This window comes from Pseudophryne corroboree, chromosome 7 (genome assembly GCF_028390025.1).
Source record: "Pseudophryne corroboree isolate aPseCor3 chromosome 7, aPseCor3.hap2, whole genome shotgun sequence".
Classification (NCBI taxonomy): domain Eukaryota; kingdom Metazoa; phylum Chordata; class Amphibia; order Anura; family Myobatrachidae; genus Pseudophryne; species Pseudophryne corroboree.
This window is the reverse complement of record NC_086450.1, coordinates 201,883,344-201,900,866: the sequence shown is the minus strand read 5'-3', so window position 1 is coordinate 201,900,866 and position 17,523 is coordinate 201,883,344. Positions and strand designations below refer to the sequence as shown.

The 17,523-nt window shown below is 40.5% G+C and overlaps 1 long non-coding RNA gene across 2 annotated transcripts in view; it reads left to right on the top strand.

Moving 5' to 3' along the window:
- The window catches only part of LOC134944979 (uncharacterized), a 296,170-nt gene extending 287,127 nt beyond the window's left edge, over positions 1 to 9,043 (top strand). For both annotated transcript variants that reach the window (XR_010182008.1, XR_010182007.1), the window contains 3 exons: positions 930 to 1,074; positions 5,670 to 5,822; positions 7,687 to 9,043. This is a non-coding gene — a long non-coding RNA (uncharacterized LOC134944979). The remainder of the gene's footprint in view (positions 1 to 929; positions 1,075 to 5,669; positions 5,823 to 7,686) is intronic.
- The last annotated feature ends 8,480 nt before the right edge of the window (positions 9,044 to 17,523 follow it).

Sequence of the window (17,523 nt, the reverse complement as noted above, 5' to 3'; positions counted from 1 at the left end):
TCTTATGGCAGGGATCTGAGCACAGGAACCATATACAGGTTGTGGGAGCTGGAAAGCCTAGTAACCCCTGGCACCCTAACTCCGTTGTCTCGCCCGTGTTATCAGAAATCCCCTGCGAGACTATGGTTGCTTGAGCCCATGGCAGCCGCGTTCGAAGGGCGGATTATGTCTGCCCAACCCCGATGCCCCCGCAGGTCTTAATGGGAGACAAGGGGAAGTCCGAGACAGGGTGATAACAAGGGGCCCTCTGACTAAGCAACCAAGCCAGGGGTTACAAGCTAACTTAACTAAATCAAAAGGTATGTGCGGACTAGCCGCCAGGGAAAAGGACAACCAAAGATCCACTGATCCGACACTCCTATCCGGCACCGCTGGACACCAGAGTGGATCTTGTGGAAGCGGAATCCTCCGCAAAGCTCCAGAACACAATATAAACAAAATAATAATAATAGCGGACAAGCCGCAACACACGGCTGCGCCGCAACTCACGAACACCACCAGATGTTAAAGGTGCTTGATCAGACTCCAGGAACAGATGGTAACTTCCGAGTACAGGATCACTGAGAACAGGAACAAACGGGTAAACCGGGACTGGGAACTTTCTCTGCAGCAGACACAGGCAAACAGGAAGCTATCACCGGCGTCTGTGAGGAGTCCTGGGAGTGCTTTTAACAGAGAGTCTTCCAATCAGCTGTTTGGAGGCTGATTGGATTTAAATGCTATGCAGCTGACAGGCTGCATGGTCAGGGAAACAGATGAGTGATAATTACAACATGCCATGCAGCTGCATGCTACACAGCCAGGAAACCAGTGAAGATATAAACTTAGACCCAGCAACGGGGAACACGATCCGACAGTGGCGTCCCCGTTGCTAGGCGCCGGCCGCACTGACGAGCGGACCCTCGGCGCCTAACAGTATTGTGATACAGCCCTGTGAATTGTATTGATGGTCACCATGGTGATGGGTTTTGGACGTAGCAGTATCACACGTCGTGATGTCATCGGTGTGTGCCCCGAACAGTCGCTCGGCTTCCGGCTCGTGGGCAATTCAGTCACAGCGGTGTAGGATATAAGGTAAGAATTTTATGTATTTATTATGTATTTATTTGTTTCCTAAAATTGAAACATTGATCCAATACACAGGTCATGGACATTTTTTAACCAATTTTAATAAGCCTTGAGTGCTGCATCTTTTTGTATATATATATATATATATATATATATAGATATATATATATATACATATATATATAGATATATATATATATATATATATATATATATATATACAAGGCCGGATTAAGGGCCTCATGGGCCTGGGACTGAAAACGTTCAAGGGCCTATCATGAGAAGTGGAGGAGGTGAGGCCAATGCCATGAAGGCATATAGACCCCATACACTATGAGCCCCAATGTCTTCCTAAATATATAAAATTATCTCCATCGCCCCATTGTTAATCTGGCCCTGTATATACTGTGTATATGTATATATATATATATATATATATATATATATAAATCTTCCTGGTGGATTTCAACTCCCAGTAGAAGTAGATGACCAATTACTTACAAGTACATTTTTAAGGTTTTTTAGTACTGTGATGAGCTAACCAATCATGCATAGGTACAGTAATTACCTTAATTATGTAGAGGTTAAGTAATAAGGTCCATAAATCTTATCCTGGATTGCACTACAAATGTGGTTACCTTGAAGGCATATAATACACTGAAGTCCATCTGGGATTAACACATACTATACATCATTGCAGTAAGTTATGAAGCTTTATCAGTTTCTGAATGTTATAGGAGTTTTACAGCTGACTAGCATTATACTGTAACTGCTTGTCCATATTTTACATGCACCAGTCTAGACTGAATTATTATACTTTTTATGCATTTTATAGTCATTCTTGTATATATCTGCATACTTTATGGCTTACACTATGAATCTTTTGCTCCGAAGTATTTGAACCCTTGCTGTATGTGATAACAGTTTGAAAAATGTATTATGAAGCAAATATATATATATATATATATATATATATATATATATCTATGAAGTAATGCAAAAATCTCTGAAACGTTGACCTCAGTTTGATGTACGGCTGCAATTATTCTCCACTGAGTGCCATTCATTCATGCCTTACTACTGTATATTGGTCTTGTGTTTGGGCACCAGGAGCAGTTGATTATTTCAATTTAGTGCCAGGTAAAAATGGAATACTGTTAATTAGGGAAGTGAGAAAACCCCTAGCCAAGGCACTGATTCTATTTTTAATTCGTCACATGACCCTCTGTCTCTATCTCGGAAACATACTGTATATTTTCTCTGATGTGGAAGCCGAGCCGCTCCTGTACCGAGACTGCAGCTTGATACTGCAGTTGTGGATCACTCAGAGCCGTTATTCAGCCAATTAATAAGGCTGATGAAAAGAGAATTGGACTATTACAGTACTTGCATGGAGTCACTTTATTGGAATATTTTAAAGAAAAGATTATTCCGAGGGGTTTCAAAATTAGGAACACTCCAACAATTGGCAGATAAAACTTCGACTTCTGCCGCAAGTGGGCAGGGATTTTAAATAAATGTTCATCTGATCTTATTTTATTAGTAATACAGGAGTCCACAAAAGAATCATCATTAGGTGAAGGAAACACTCAGAGTTTTTGAAAATGAAAACTTGAGTACACTAAGAGCCAATTTCACTGTTAATTGGATGGAGAAATTATCCGCACAAATTGATAAATATAAAGCAGATTTAATAGAATTAAAAAAATCAAAAAAGGAAACAGTCACAAGAGATTATGCTGTACAATTTTTTTTACAGCTGGGTAAATAACAAAAATGTAAAACTGGCCACACAACAGCGGATAAGAAGGTACAGAAAACCACATTTCGACATGGAAACATCGAGTAGAGCTGCAACATCTGCAAGTGATACTAAATATCTGAGTGGAGAGAGCTATAATGCTTTACAAAGACCCCCTTTAATGGTAAAGACCCAGGCACAATTGGCAAATCCAGGAGGAACACACGGAGAGCAGGACAGTGGGCAAGGAAAAAAAAAAAGGAGGTACTGATAGAGAACATAGTGTTTAACTAATCCAGCTGACACCTAACATCTGATGAGATCTCAGTCTTCAATAAGGGTGTATCCTTTATTCCGACCTATTTACCTAAAGCATTTAATAAAAAAGTTAATATCTTTAAAGTCAGCAGGCAGTTGAGATTGATGGAGCACTTTAAAGACAGCAGGGATGTCCAAGAGCGCTTACAGTACCATTTCATAGTTCATAGTTTGATCCACCATCAACGAACATGGCCATTAAACTGTTTACTAATATAATGGAAGAACAAATAAATAATTTTTCAAAGTAGATGAACACCATTAAGTTCAAACTAACAACAGCTGAACAAATTGCTGTAGACAACCTCTCACATTATCCTGATAGTGTCATCCATAATGTGGTTAAAGGAGGTGGGGTAGTAGTTCAAAATCTGTCAGATTACAAAAAAAGAGATTTACAGTCAACTCAATAACAGTGATGTATATGAGAAGCTTCACTCTGACCCGATGATACAGTTTAATAAACAACTCAAAGACATATTAACAGCTGCTGTGCAAACTGGGATAATTAATCAGAAAACGAAGGTCTCACAAATACAAGAGTGTCCGAATATCATGCTATTATATACATTACCCAAACTACACAAAGGTGCAAAAAATCCATCTGGCAGACCCATTATCTCTGTTAGGGACTCGATTTATTATGTAGTCCCACAATTTGTGGACTTTTATTTCCAGCTGGTTATTCAATCACAACCCATCTTGAAAAACTCTCTCCATTACCCAGCAAGCACTGCCTGTGCACGATTAATGTTGTAAACCTGTATACCAGTATCCCCACTTGAGGGGTCTGGAAGCAGCATTTATTTATTTATTTATTAACAGTTTCTTATATAGCGCAGCAAATTCCATTGCGCTTTACAATTTGAAATAACAATAACAAAATGGGTGATAACAAACAGTCATAGAGGTAGGAAGGCCCTGCTCGCAAGCTTACAATCTATAGGATGACAATTATTAATAGTAAGCAATAAGTATACAGGCACTGACATTGATTTTTTTACATTGAAGAGGGACTTTTTTTGTTCAATGGGTCAATGTATATACAGAAACTAGGGTGTGCGATGGGATCTTGTGTGGCACCCAGTTTTGTGAATGCATTTATGTACCATGTGGAGAAAGATGTATTGGGCAAACTCCTCATCCTTAAAGAAGACATCGCATTTTTCTGTAGGTTGATAGATGACATCTTCCTCATCTGGTCGGGGACAGAAACTGACCTATTGAAATTCCTATTAGGGATAAATGATAAGGATTCTCATATAAAATGTACTAATTAATGCAGTGACAAGTACATCCATTACCTGGATGTGGCTGTAACACTGAAGGACAACAAGATTTGTACTTCCCTTTATCATAAGTCTGTTGACAGAAATACTTTTTCTGGAGGCCATTAGTTGGAGGCCACCCTCACAGATTAAGGGGCTTCCCTAATCGCAATTTCTAAGGATTTTGAGAATCTGCAGTGACACATCTACAGCCCATAAAGAGATTGATTTGCTGATTGACAAATTGTTACATCGAGGATATAATTATAAAATGCTTAGAGAGATGAAAACCAAAGCTCTTTCTTACACAACCAAAAAAACAGTTACAACAATAACAAAAGAAGATTACAAAAAATTGCAAAGTAAACTGTCCCTTGGATTACAATATACAATCTTCAAGACTAATACAAACAGCAAGGAAGTCATGGCCCGTAGTACAAATTGATTCCAATTTGGCCCCATTTAGGGATAAATCAATGATGCCAGGATATCGGAGGGGCAAGAACTTAAAGGGCCTGTTAGTACACAATGACATTACATCACAAAAACCAAGTCATCTAGAACATTTTCTAACAAGGAAGGCTGACAACTACAAATGTTTAGGATGTATTACCTGCAGTTATTTAGAAACTGGACATTCTTTATTTTCATCCAAGAACATGAAGAAAATTCAAGATTGATTATCCGGTAACATGTACAACTACCCAGGTCATCTACTATATCAGATGACCTTGTGGGCTATTCTGTATAGGAAAGACTAAGAGGGCTTTAAGGAAAGAATTACCTTGCACCATTCACATATTAAACAAGCACTGGAAGGTAAAACTAGTCAGCAGCCGGTAGCAAGGCACTTCCGTAAACACAGGCACAATATCTCGGCTTTGAGATACAAAAGCATTGACTGGGTTCCTTTCCATTAGAGATAGAATAGAGATAAAATTCTCCTCTAAAGCGAGACTACATACTTACAGTAGATACTCTCCAAAAGGTAAAATTGTATGGGCTTAATGAGATGAGAACTTCAAGTGTTTCGTGTTAAAAAATTAAGTTAAAATTAACCAAATTGCAAAGCAACTAGTGTGTGATTGAAGTGGCAAGCGATATATGTGGTACATATTTGATACTCTAGAACATATTGCATTGTTATAGTTTCCTTTTGATACATTTACAGGTGCATGATTAACATAATCAGTAACATGGTATTGATCTGTTGTATGGAAACATGTATGTGCTAAACCGCATTGACAACAAGTAATTATTTGCTGTATGATTAGTTTCCATGGTGATGGTACACAATGATAGAAAATGCCTCCACTGGAAGTCAGATGAGACATCAGTGCTGGACGCATACCATGACGTAACAGCAACTTTCCTCCGGGACCAACATGTGATGTTGAGAGCACTGGGTGAATTAAACATTTATAAAGGTATGTGTAATTAATAGAGATGGAACAAGCGCCTCATGGTGCAATAACTTCTCAATATGCTGAGTATACACACAACACTCATATAGGTAAACTGCGTACCAGATTGTAAAATTAATTGCGCATATCACATTTAAAAGCCTCGTCCCCCTGGGTACGGCCGACCTCAGTTGTTAATGCTGTCAAATGATCCTGGGCAAGTCCACAGCAAAAGCCCACATCAGGGGGAGGTGCAGATTAAAGTCCTATATGCGTATTACCTATGTAAGGCTTCCTCCGGGGTGTCACTCCTGAGGAAGCCTTAAATAGGTGAAATCCGGCACTCAGCAATTGAAATAGGTAGAAAAGTGAAATCCTTGTGCCCTCTGTTCACACTGTGAAAACAGTGCTATAAACACAGAGGCACATGGTAGCTTACTCCGGAAAATAAAGGCAAAGAAACAGGTCTCCTGGTGAACATTTCAATGACGGAAATGAGTTGTCATTGAAACGTTGGCCAAGCGACCTGTTTCTTTGTCTTTATTTGGGCAACTTTACCAGTTCTAAAAAACTCCCACCTTAGTAAATTTACCTCTAACAGTCCAGATTTTAGTGATATCCATGTTTGAGCATACTGTAGATGGTTAAATCAAAATAAAGGTGGTACTAATTAAGCCACCTGTGCTCAAGTATGGTTATCCATAAAACGTGGACTGTTAGTGTTCCTTGAGGACCACTGTTCTGTAGTGTCCTACATTAGTCAAATGAGTGACTCCTTTTATTCAACATTTGTTGTTCTTAAAATTTAATATTCTGTGTTTTATTTGTGAAATATACCATAAAAACTATTTTAATATAGTCAACCTGAATATATTTCATTACCCTCTTTAGCATGGTTATACACTACTTATTTTGGATATTGACGCACTCTGCACTGAATAGCCACAACCACATCTCTGATCGTGCTGACAGGACTATCTTGTATTATTAGATTTCCTTTGCAAATTCCCTTCTTATTTCTAAGCATATATGTGATGTTATGCTACAAATGAATTCTCATGTATAGGATCCAAGTAAAAAATACCATCAAAATATGATGAAAAATAAACATTAATTGGTAAGTACCTGCAAGATCGTAATGTCCTATTTTTCTTGACAACTTATTGAAAAGCAATAAAAGAATTGAATAAAATAAAATGAAATAAATAATAAATAAATAAAATATAAATAATAATACAAATAAATAATAAAGAAAGAAAGAAAGAAATAATAAATAAAGAAATAATAAAATAAAAGAAACTCATAAGACTTTCTGGCAATGCAAAATTGAAATTTTTAATTGTCTTTATCTGTGACTATTTTGGTGTTGTCCTTACTCTAGATTACCATCTCATCCCTCGCCCATCCATGCCTCATAGTGTTGAGATCATTTGTGAAATATCTAATAAGTGACAGAATCATGGCCCCCCCACTGTGTATCCAGCCGGCACAAATCCAATGAACAGACATTTACAGCAGATTTAAATTCTATTTTTATATTGGAATACAGACTAAAGTTACCCACCCAGAATACCATTATTTTTACCTTATGTGATTTCAGTAGTGTAAAACAAGATACATTGTTTTTAAGTCAAAATATTCTAAGCAAAGTTGGAATAATTCTTTCCATTAAAATTAAATAAAAAATGTAACAGAAACAGCTCATAACTTTGGCTTTCCGCCCAAGGTCACATCTCTTTCTAAGAAACACACCACATCGGAGAATGTAATCCATTGCAACATGTTCTAGGATGAAAATATCATTCCATGCTTTTGTTGTCAAACATGCACATGAAAGAAATGTGTCCAAAAAGAAAAGATCCACTGATCATTGTGTTTGTTTTGGCAGTGGAGAGAAACAATCGACCTTCAGGTGTGTGCACCGCTTGGGAGCCATTAACACACTGTGCGGTAATCTGGAAATGGGAACGTTTGGAATAGGAGAGTTCACAATAGACATAATCATCTCTAAAGAACTGAAAGACAAACATTGTCCCATGCAAACAAGATAATTTCATGATAGAGAGTGACAGGTATAAATATATATTTAATAAATGTAGAAGATCAATCCTGGTCATGACACATGATGATTTATGTTATAAAATCACTTTGTTTCATCCCAAATATAACAGTGGATATACTGTACATTAAAATAGTTTAAAATTATAACTATAGGCGGAAATCAATTAACCCCGATAATTTAACAGTGGCAAAAAACGAGGTAGCCACGAGCATTTTCAGCATTTTTAGCTTCGGGCTACTCAATTACAGCCCTTTTGTAACATGTCAAACTATCTGTTTTTGGGCATTAACACTTAGAATCCAGGATAAGTTTCCAGACGTATGTGTTAACATTGCAGTGGCTCGCAAAAACAGACTGTTTAATGAGGGACTTTTTTTGAGCCCGTTCAGGTCTCAAAAAAAAAAAATCCCTGTTAAGTGCATCCTGTGGGACGACTTTGGAGGTAATTGACTAGCCCCAGGGGATCAATTAGCCAGCGGTAAATTAGCTGGTGCAATTGTCAGTAGTGCGCGCAGTGGTACTGCTGATGGTGGCATATCCAGCGGTACAAGTGGGTGGGTACACGCTGGTATGGCGTACCCTTAAGAATTTTGCAGTGGGTACCCTGTACCCATCGCCGCCAAGCTGCCACTCATTGCAGTCACCAACTAAACCAGCGGTGGCCAACCCACGGCTCTCAATCCGTATGAGGCTCTTTCAACCTTCGCATGCGGCTCGATCGCCTCCCTGCCACCGCTCCCTCCCTCCGCTGCTGCTCACCACACTGCTGCTGTGAGCCAATCAGAGCGGACCACGAGCTTTGATTGGCTCACAGATCGGTGCCTTATTGAAGGTAGACACCCGCACCGCCGCCAGAGACTGAGGGGCAGGAGAGGCGCATGCTGCGCTCTCCTCCCCTCACACACAGGACAGCAGCAGCACCATAAGCAGCAGGGGAAGGGGAAGGCACTGTGAGGACATGTGTACCTGGCACTGGGGGCATATCTGGCACTGCGGGGAGATGTGTATCTGGCACTGGGGGCATTTCTGTATCTGGCACTGGGGGCATATCTGGTACTGGGGGCATCTCTGTATCTGGCACTGGGGCATATCTGGCACTGTGGGGGCATTTCTGTATCTGGCACTGGGGGAATATCTGGCACTGGGGGCATATTTGGCACTGGGGGGACATGTGTATCTGGCAATGGGGGCATTTCTGTATCTGGCACGGGGGGAATATCTGGCACTGTGGTGACATGTGTATCTGGCACTGGGGGCATTTCTGTATCTGGCACTGGGGGGCATATCTGGCACTGGGAGCATATATGTAGCTGGCACTGAGGGCATATCTGGCACTGGGGGCATTTCTGTATCTGGCACTGTGGGGCATTTGTGTATCTGGCACTGTGGGTGTGGGGCAGTATGTATCTGGCACTGTGGTGCAATGTGTATCTGGCACTGTGAGGCAATGTATATCTGGCACTCTAGGGGCTTTTGTGTATCTGGCACTGTGGGGCAATGTGTATCTGGTACTGTGGGGCAAGGTGTATCTGGCACTGTGGGGCAATGTGTATCTGGCACTGTGGGGCAATGTATATTTGGCACTGTGGGGAAATGTTTATCTGGCACTGTAGGGCAACGTGTATCTGGCACTATTGGGGTCATATGTGTATCTGCCCCCCCATATGTGTATCACGCCATTTTCATTGGCCATGCCCCATGTGGCATTTGGCCATACCCATTTTTTGGGCGCGTGCACACTGTACCTATAAGACATTTTTTCTACTTCTACCACTGGGCATATCCAGAATCACTGGAGGTGTTACAGCATGTAGTAACACTGAAAGTGGGTGTCTCAGTGCTTGCCCATTCAGACACATGCTAATGCTCTAGGGGAAGGCTGGTGTTAGCATTTGCATATTATCTCTACAGCAGTACCAACAACAGATGCAAGAGCAGATGCAGCAGCCACCTCTGGATCAGGCCCATAGTGCATTACAAGCAACTAGGCTCAATTTGAGGTACAGATCTAGCCCAACTCATCTATTCAGTGGCTATTCACATCCACAACTAGATTACTGCAGCAAGCTTCTCTGTGCACGGGCACATGCATATATTGGAAGGGATGCGGTTATGTTACCGGTGCTCCGGATCCCGGCGGTCAGCATGCCTGTGCCGGCACCGAGCACGTTAAAAATGCCTTCAGTTGGAATGTCGCTGCTTCATAGGGGACTTTAATTATCCAGACATAAATTGGGCCACCGAATCATGTAATACAGCTAGGGGCAAAAGGTTCTTAAATATGCTAAAGGATAACTACTTGATGCAAATAGTCGAGGAACCAACCAGATTATGAACTATATTGGACCTGTTACTAACTAACAACGTGGAGATAATAGCGAATACCGCAGTATGTGAGACCTTGGGTAACAGTGATCACATTCTACATTAGCATACAAAAGCAGCACTCTAAGGGTACAACTAAGACTCTTAACTTTAAAAAAGCAAATTTTAACATGCTGAAAAATGCACTAAAGGGCATAGATTGGGGGACTTTATTTCAGGACAAAAACACGGCCGAAGTGTGGGAGGTTTTTAAAACAATGCTTGACAAATATACCCAAAAGTGCATCTCCTTGGGCAGTAAAAGAAAGAGTTAAGGCAGAAATGGATAAAAAGAGGCGAACATTCAAAGCTTTCAAATCAGACGGGAAGGCAGAGTCATTCCACTACTACAAGTACTGTAATAAAAAAGGAAATCAGAGCAGCTAAAATAGAAAATGAAAAGCAAATCATTAAAGAGAGTAAAACTAACCCTAAAAAAATATTTAAGTACATAAATGGTAAGAGGCTAAAAAAAGAGAATATAGGGCCATTAAAAAATTAACTGGGATTCCTAATAAATGACGACAATGAAAAAGCTGAAATATTGAACACATTTTTCTCATCAGTGTTTACTAGAGAGGACCAGATTGTGGGATTAGTGAGTAACCATAACAATAGTATTAATAAAGGTCAATTGCTTAATACTTATGTGTCTGAGGAAGTAGTCCGGGAACGATTAAAAAAAATTAAGACTAAAAAATCTCCTGGTCCATTAGGTCTACATCCTAGGGTTCTGATGGAGCTAAATGCTGAAATAGCAAGGCCACTGTATCTGATTTTCACTGAGTCACTTAGATCAGGCATGGTACTAAAGGACTGGCGTATAGCGGATGTAGTCCCAATATTTAAAAAGGGTATTAAAATTCATCCTAGTAACTATAGACTGGTTAGTTTTACATCAATAGTGGGAAACTATTGGAAAGTATACTAAGGGACAGCATACAGGACTACTTTGAGAACTCCCATTCTATTAATAAGAACCAGCATGGTTTTGTGAGAAATAGGTCCTGCCAAACTAATTTGATTAGCTTCTATGAGATAGTAAGTGACAAATTCGACCAGGGTAACGCAATAGATGTGGTTTATATGGCTTTTGCAAAAGCTTTTGACACAGTACCTCACAGGAGGCTGATTTTGTACATGGGTGAGTAATTGGCTTGATAACAGGGAACAGCGAGTGGTGATTCATGGGATGTTTTCTACCTGGGCAAGTAATTAGTGGAATACCGCAGGGTTCTGTGCTGGGGCCACTATTATTTAATATATTTATTAATTATTTAGGAGAAGGACTAGAAAGCACAGTGTCAATTTTTGCAGACGATACTAAAATATGTAGGGTAATTAAGTCAGATGTGGATGTGGAGTCTCTTCTGAGCGATTTATTTAAACTGGAATTTTGGGCAATGAAATGGTGTATGAGGTTTAATGTGGAAAAATTTCAATTTATGCACTTTAGGGCGTAAGATTAAACATGCAACCTACCAATTAATTGGGGAAAAAATAGGGGAAACTGTATTAGAAAAGGATTTGGGGGTGTTCATTGATAGTAGATTTAGCAGCAACACACAATGTCAAAGTGCAGCAACAAAGGCAAATAAGGTCTTAGCATGCATTAAAAGGGGAATTGAGACAAGGGATGAGAGCGTAATCCTGCTACTGTACAAATCATTGTACGGCCGCATCTTGAGTATTGTGTACAGTTCTGGGCACCACACTATAAAAGAGACATATTAGAACTTGAAAAGGTTCAGACGCGAGCTACCAAATTGATTAAGGGGTTGGAGACACTGGACTATGAGGAGAGGCTAGCTAGGTTGGATATGTTTACACTAGTAATGAGACGACTAAGAGGAGATATGATTAAAATTTACAAATATATAAAGGGTCAATATGCAGAGCTATCATGTAAGTTGCTTAATAAGAGACCTCTACACAAAACGCATGGACACCTGCTTTGGCTTGAGGAGAGGAAATTTCGTACTCAGCGCAGGAAGGGATTCTTCACTGTAAGGGCAATTCAAATATGGAATACACTGCCAGAGAAGGTTGTAATGGCGGACACAGTAAATGCGTTTAAAAGTGGATTAGACAAATTCCTAACAGAAAAGATACAGTATACGAGGATATAGCCTTTTAACCTAAATAGAATAGGAAATGCAAAATAGCTCAGGTTGAACTCGATGGACTACTAGTCTTTTTTCAACCTCACCAACTACAGTATGTTACTATGTTATTATGTTCCAAGTAAGCATCACCGCTGCTTCTTAGGACACAGGTCGAAATGCTAATGCAGCAGGAGTCATCTGTTTACAATAGATGCTTCCTGCAGCATTACCACACAGAGCATTCGCTATTGCTTGCAAGGAAGCAGCAGCGATAGCTACTCCATTTCCATCTGAATGCCCCTCAATGAACATTAATGTGTTTAATTCTGCATATCAGAAGGTGCTAAACAATTTACTCATAGAGAAGTTGAAGTAGTGAACTCAGGGCCGTGCATCGCTATCGCTGGGGGGCATACACACGACAGATCCGTGCTTAAAATCTAAGCAATCTATTATTTATTATTATTACCAGTTATTTATATAGCGCATGCATATTCCGCAGTACTTTACAGAGAATATTTGGCCATTCACATCAGTCCCTGCCCCAGGGGAGCTTACATTCTATATTCCCTACCACATGTACACGCACACACATTCATGCTAGGGTTAATTTTGTTGGGAGCCAATTAACCTACCTGTATATTTTTGGATTGTGGGAGGAAACCGGAGTACCCGGAGGAAACCCACGCAAGCACGGGGAGAATATACAAACTCCACACAGTTAGGGTCATGGGTGGGAATCTAACCCTTGACGTCAGTGCTGTGAGGCAGTAATGCTAACCATTAGACCATCCGTACTGCCCTAATCTAGTCAGATTGCTTAGATTTTAAACACGGATCTCTCTGTGTGTACCCCCTTAAAGGTATTCAACAGATAAAGCTGTCCATTGATAGATCGCATCAATGAAGGGTCTGATACATTTGATCTGAATTAAGACGCATTCCTCAACCCCCCGAGGAAGTCTGCTTGATTTAGACGAAACATAGTGGGGCCTACATTGCTAACATTGCAATCATACTGTATGTGCTATCCAATAGCAATATGTTAAAGGAGTCTAATACCGGCGGAGCTTGGTTGGTGACATGACATGACTTACATCAGTAACTCTGTAGTCTAGTTAACCCAACCTATTGTGACTATAATGTCTTTTCACTGCGTCATGGCACAAAGAAGCATCAATAGGATGCTGTACAGTATGTTAACTCACAATTTAACATCCAGGTCCCCTCTAAACATCTTGGTCTATTCTCCAAACGTACCCAGTTAAAACTGTATTCACTGTGTCTGCTGTAGTGAGATGAGGGCAAAATGAACATGGGATTCCCCCATCTACACCACAGAGCACAAGCTGACTGGAAAACGAGTCTCTACTATGGTGCTTAGAGTACAAGCAGGCTAAGTATTTGGGACCCTCAAGATTAAGTAGGAACCAGCAGCATCCTAGCGACACAACAGAAGCAAGATACTGTATCTCTCAATGATACTTCTCTAAGCAACTTCTTCAACAGTACCTAGCAGCAAATGTGGGTAAGAAAAGGACTGGTATATTATGATTTATTGTTTTTGTAAACTGAGGAACTGTAAGGGGGTGGAGGGCACTCAACTGATCCTTGATGGTATTGCATTGTATAGTGCGTAAATATTGTAAATAATTACAGACATCATTTTTAGACTGTTACATTGTGTGCTGTGTAATATAAAAGTGTTGTACATTTGCTATTGTGTCTTTTCTTGTGCAATCTGGGAATCACAAGGTACCAGTACAGTGCTTTCTATAAACAGCCGCCTTTGTGAAGGCGGTAATGCACACATAAACAAGTATCAGCACACACACTTCAAGTGCATTGATTTACCGTGCAACAGAAATTGTAAAGCCATTTAAAAAATATAATATCACCGCACATCTGCATCCTATGTCAGTGGAGATTATCATAACAGACAAAGAGAAATAAAAAGTTATGTAGTTAGGGCTAATTGCAATGTTTCCTCTTCCTCTGATGTCTGATGAAAGATACACTTGTGTCTTTCTCTGCACCACCTTCCGATATGATATCCATGTTTGAGTTTACCACTAAACTCACACATTTTTAGATCTCAGATAATTAAATAGGATGCGGTATCATGCAAACTTGAATGTTTCCCGTAATCCCACAACCCACAATGGCCAGACTTGCATCCAGATGTTTTCGTAGACAAAACATAAAACTTGGCCAATGTAAAACCTTACCAAAAACTTTCCTAGAAATAGACCATTCTTATAAACGAGTTTTACAGAAGCTTGCATAGATCAGTAAGATCCGTGCATGCTTCTGTGTGTATAAGTTAATAAATAGTTGAAATTAAGGAAATAAAAAACACATGGGGTCCCCCCCCACAAAAAGCATAACCTGCCCTCTGCTCTTTAAGCCAGTCCTGGATCCAAAAAACAGGTGGAAAAATGTGCAAGGTCCCTCTGTAATTTAAAAACCAACACTGAGCTCTTGGGCCACTCCTGGTTCTAAATATATGCAGGAAAAAACGAGTAGGGGGCCCCTGTATTTTTGAACTAGCACTAAGCTCCACTAGCAGGGAGGTAATGCCACAGCATGGGAAACGCTTATATTGGTCCCAGGGAGGTAGAATTTCCATACCTAACTAGTATGCCCATGACAGGGTTTCCTGTGGTATTGGAGACCCCCCAATAAAGGGGTCCCCCATCCAGGCACCTAAGGCCTGGATTGAAGCCTGGGGCTATCCCCATCACCCTTGGGCTGTAGGTTCCAAGTTGATAGCATTCATGTTGGTTTTTGTAAAAATAATATTGTCTTTTACAGGAAGAGTGCAGGTCCCAGCAGGCCTCCCCCACATACTGATAGTTGGAGATCCACAAGTACAAGTTTGAGGAGCATTATGGGCCCGCTGGTACCTATAGTCTCCTTGTAAAAGAAGGGATATGGATGATAGATAGACAGTGAAAAGGCCTACAGTCAATAGGTCAAAACCAGATGGTTAACAGTTAATAGGTTCACAGGTACAAAATGTTAACAAGGTCAAAAGGTCAACATCAACATCAGGTTGACAGGTTCAAAAGGTCAACATGACAGTGGTCAACACACATATGGTTGACACATGTTACATGGATTTTTTTCATGTTTTTACAAGTTTTGCTGCGTTTCCTATCCATGTCACAAACTATTATCTTTAGTAACCTTGTGGTGAGTGAAGCAGAAAGAGCCACCACGCACAAAGTGTGGCAAGTGAAGCGAGCCTGCGAGGGGGGGATGTGTTTCTACTAAATTGGGTCATATATGGTTAAACATACAAAATAACACCTCCGCAAAAAAAAATATGTTGACCATTTTCATGTCAGCCTTTTGACCCTGTCAACCTTTTGTATCTGTCGACCTACTGACTGTCGACCATATGGTTCCGACCTATTGACTGAAGACTTTTTTACTGTCTACTGTCCAGTTGGCAAGACCAGTTGGACAGTAGACACAGTTTGGAGGTAAGTAGTAACTTACAGTATATAAGTGCTCTATGCTTCATGTTATATAGGACCTGTAGACATATGTTTTCAAACTTATATGTAGAGAACATACAGTGGAAGTGATTTACAGGCAGGCATAGTGCTCGATGCTTGCCCTCTACGCATGTGTCTGAGATATACTGTGCATTCATCCCGATATTTACCGCCAGGAGATGCATGCATTTTCTAGGGGTATTCTGGATGGTAACTGGGGAGATACTCTAGAGGTATTCTGGATGGTAACTGGGGAGATACAGTAGTTAACATTCGAGGGAATGCCGGCGTCAGACTCATTTGCACTGACACCAGCAGCTCTGTCCTTGCCATAGGCAGGTGCAATGTCCAAATGTGTGGCTGATGGTGCACCAATAGTACGTCTTTGTATGCATATTGGCATATTCAGGCCGCAGTTGGTCGGCAACTCAATAGGACACTCATCGACCATGGCATTAGTATAAACATGCAGTAGCTACTGCAACTGTGTCCAGTGCCAGATTAAGGCTGGTGGGGGCACAGGACAACAAAGGAGTGGGGTCCCCGCTACTGAAATTGCTGCCAAAGCCCTCCCACCCCAGTGCGATACACACACATTATACCTAGATCACCTGGGACAGCGCACCAGAGCAGCACACACTGGTGGCTCACAGCCAGTGTATCGCAGAATTTTCCTTCACTATCCCGTGAGACTGACTGTACACAGAGCTCCTCTGCGGCTGCTGTTAATGAAAAGCTGAGCCGCTGGAGGGAGACTGCTCAGATTGAAAAAGCAGTCTGTGGGGGCCCCGGGACAGCCGTCCCTGACACGTTTCCCTTAATCTGGCCCTGACTGTGTCTACCTCTGAATCACCACCAGTATTTTCTGTGAACACAGATATTTGCCAAATCAAGTGAAAATATAATATAATACAGTACAGCATTTTTTTGTCAAGAACATGTGCCTTAAATTGTTATGTTTTATACAACAGCAATTCTCACCAACTCCCTGTGCATTATCTTCTGTCTTTGCACATTAGTAATTTACATTTTTAGTGGTTTATGTATTTGCAACACTGAGGTGATCATGTGATTTACTGCAAAATTATTACACAGCGGAACCATTTTTTCAGATTTTTCTGAAACCCTACATCTTATTACATAATCAAAGCCAGCTGAGGGAAATGGAAAATATAGTATGCAATGTATTGCTTACCAAGGCCAATTCAGCATTTAGTTGTATTATTTAAATCACATCTCAACCATGTGTATCAGATACACAGAATCCAAATACGATTATAAGGTGAAATAAACATAGAATGAAAGGCAGATTTATTAAGTAACATGGAATAAATCTGTTTTTCCCCCAATTTTCTAAGATCTTATAATTATCCTCACATTGTTAGTACAGTATTGAGGGTTAGAGCTGGATAGATAAAATAGGAATTTAGGGGGTCATTCCGAGTTGTTCGCTCGTTATTTTTTTGTCGCAACGGAGCGAATAGTCGCTAATGCGCATGCGCAATGTCCGCAGTGCGACTGCGCCAAGTAAATTTGCTATGCAGTTAGGAATTTTACTCACGGCATTACAAGGTTTTTTCTTCGTTCTGGTGATCGTAATGTGATTGACAGGAAGTGGGTGTTTCTGGGCGGAAACTGGCCGTTTTATGGGAGTGTGTGAAAAAACGCTACCGTTTCTGGGAAAAACGCGG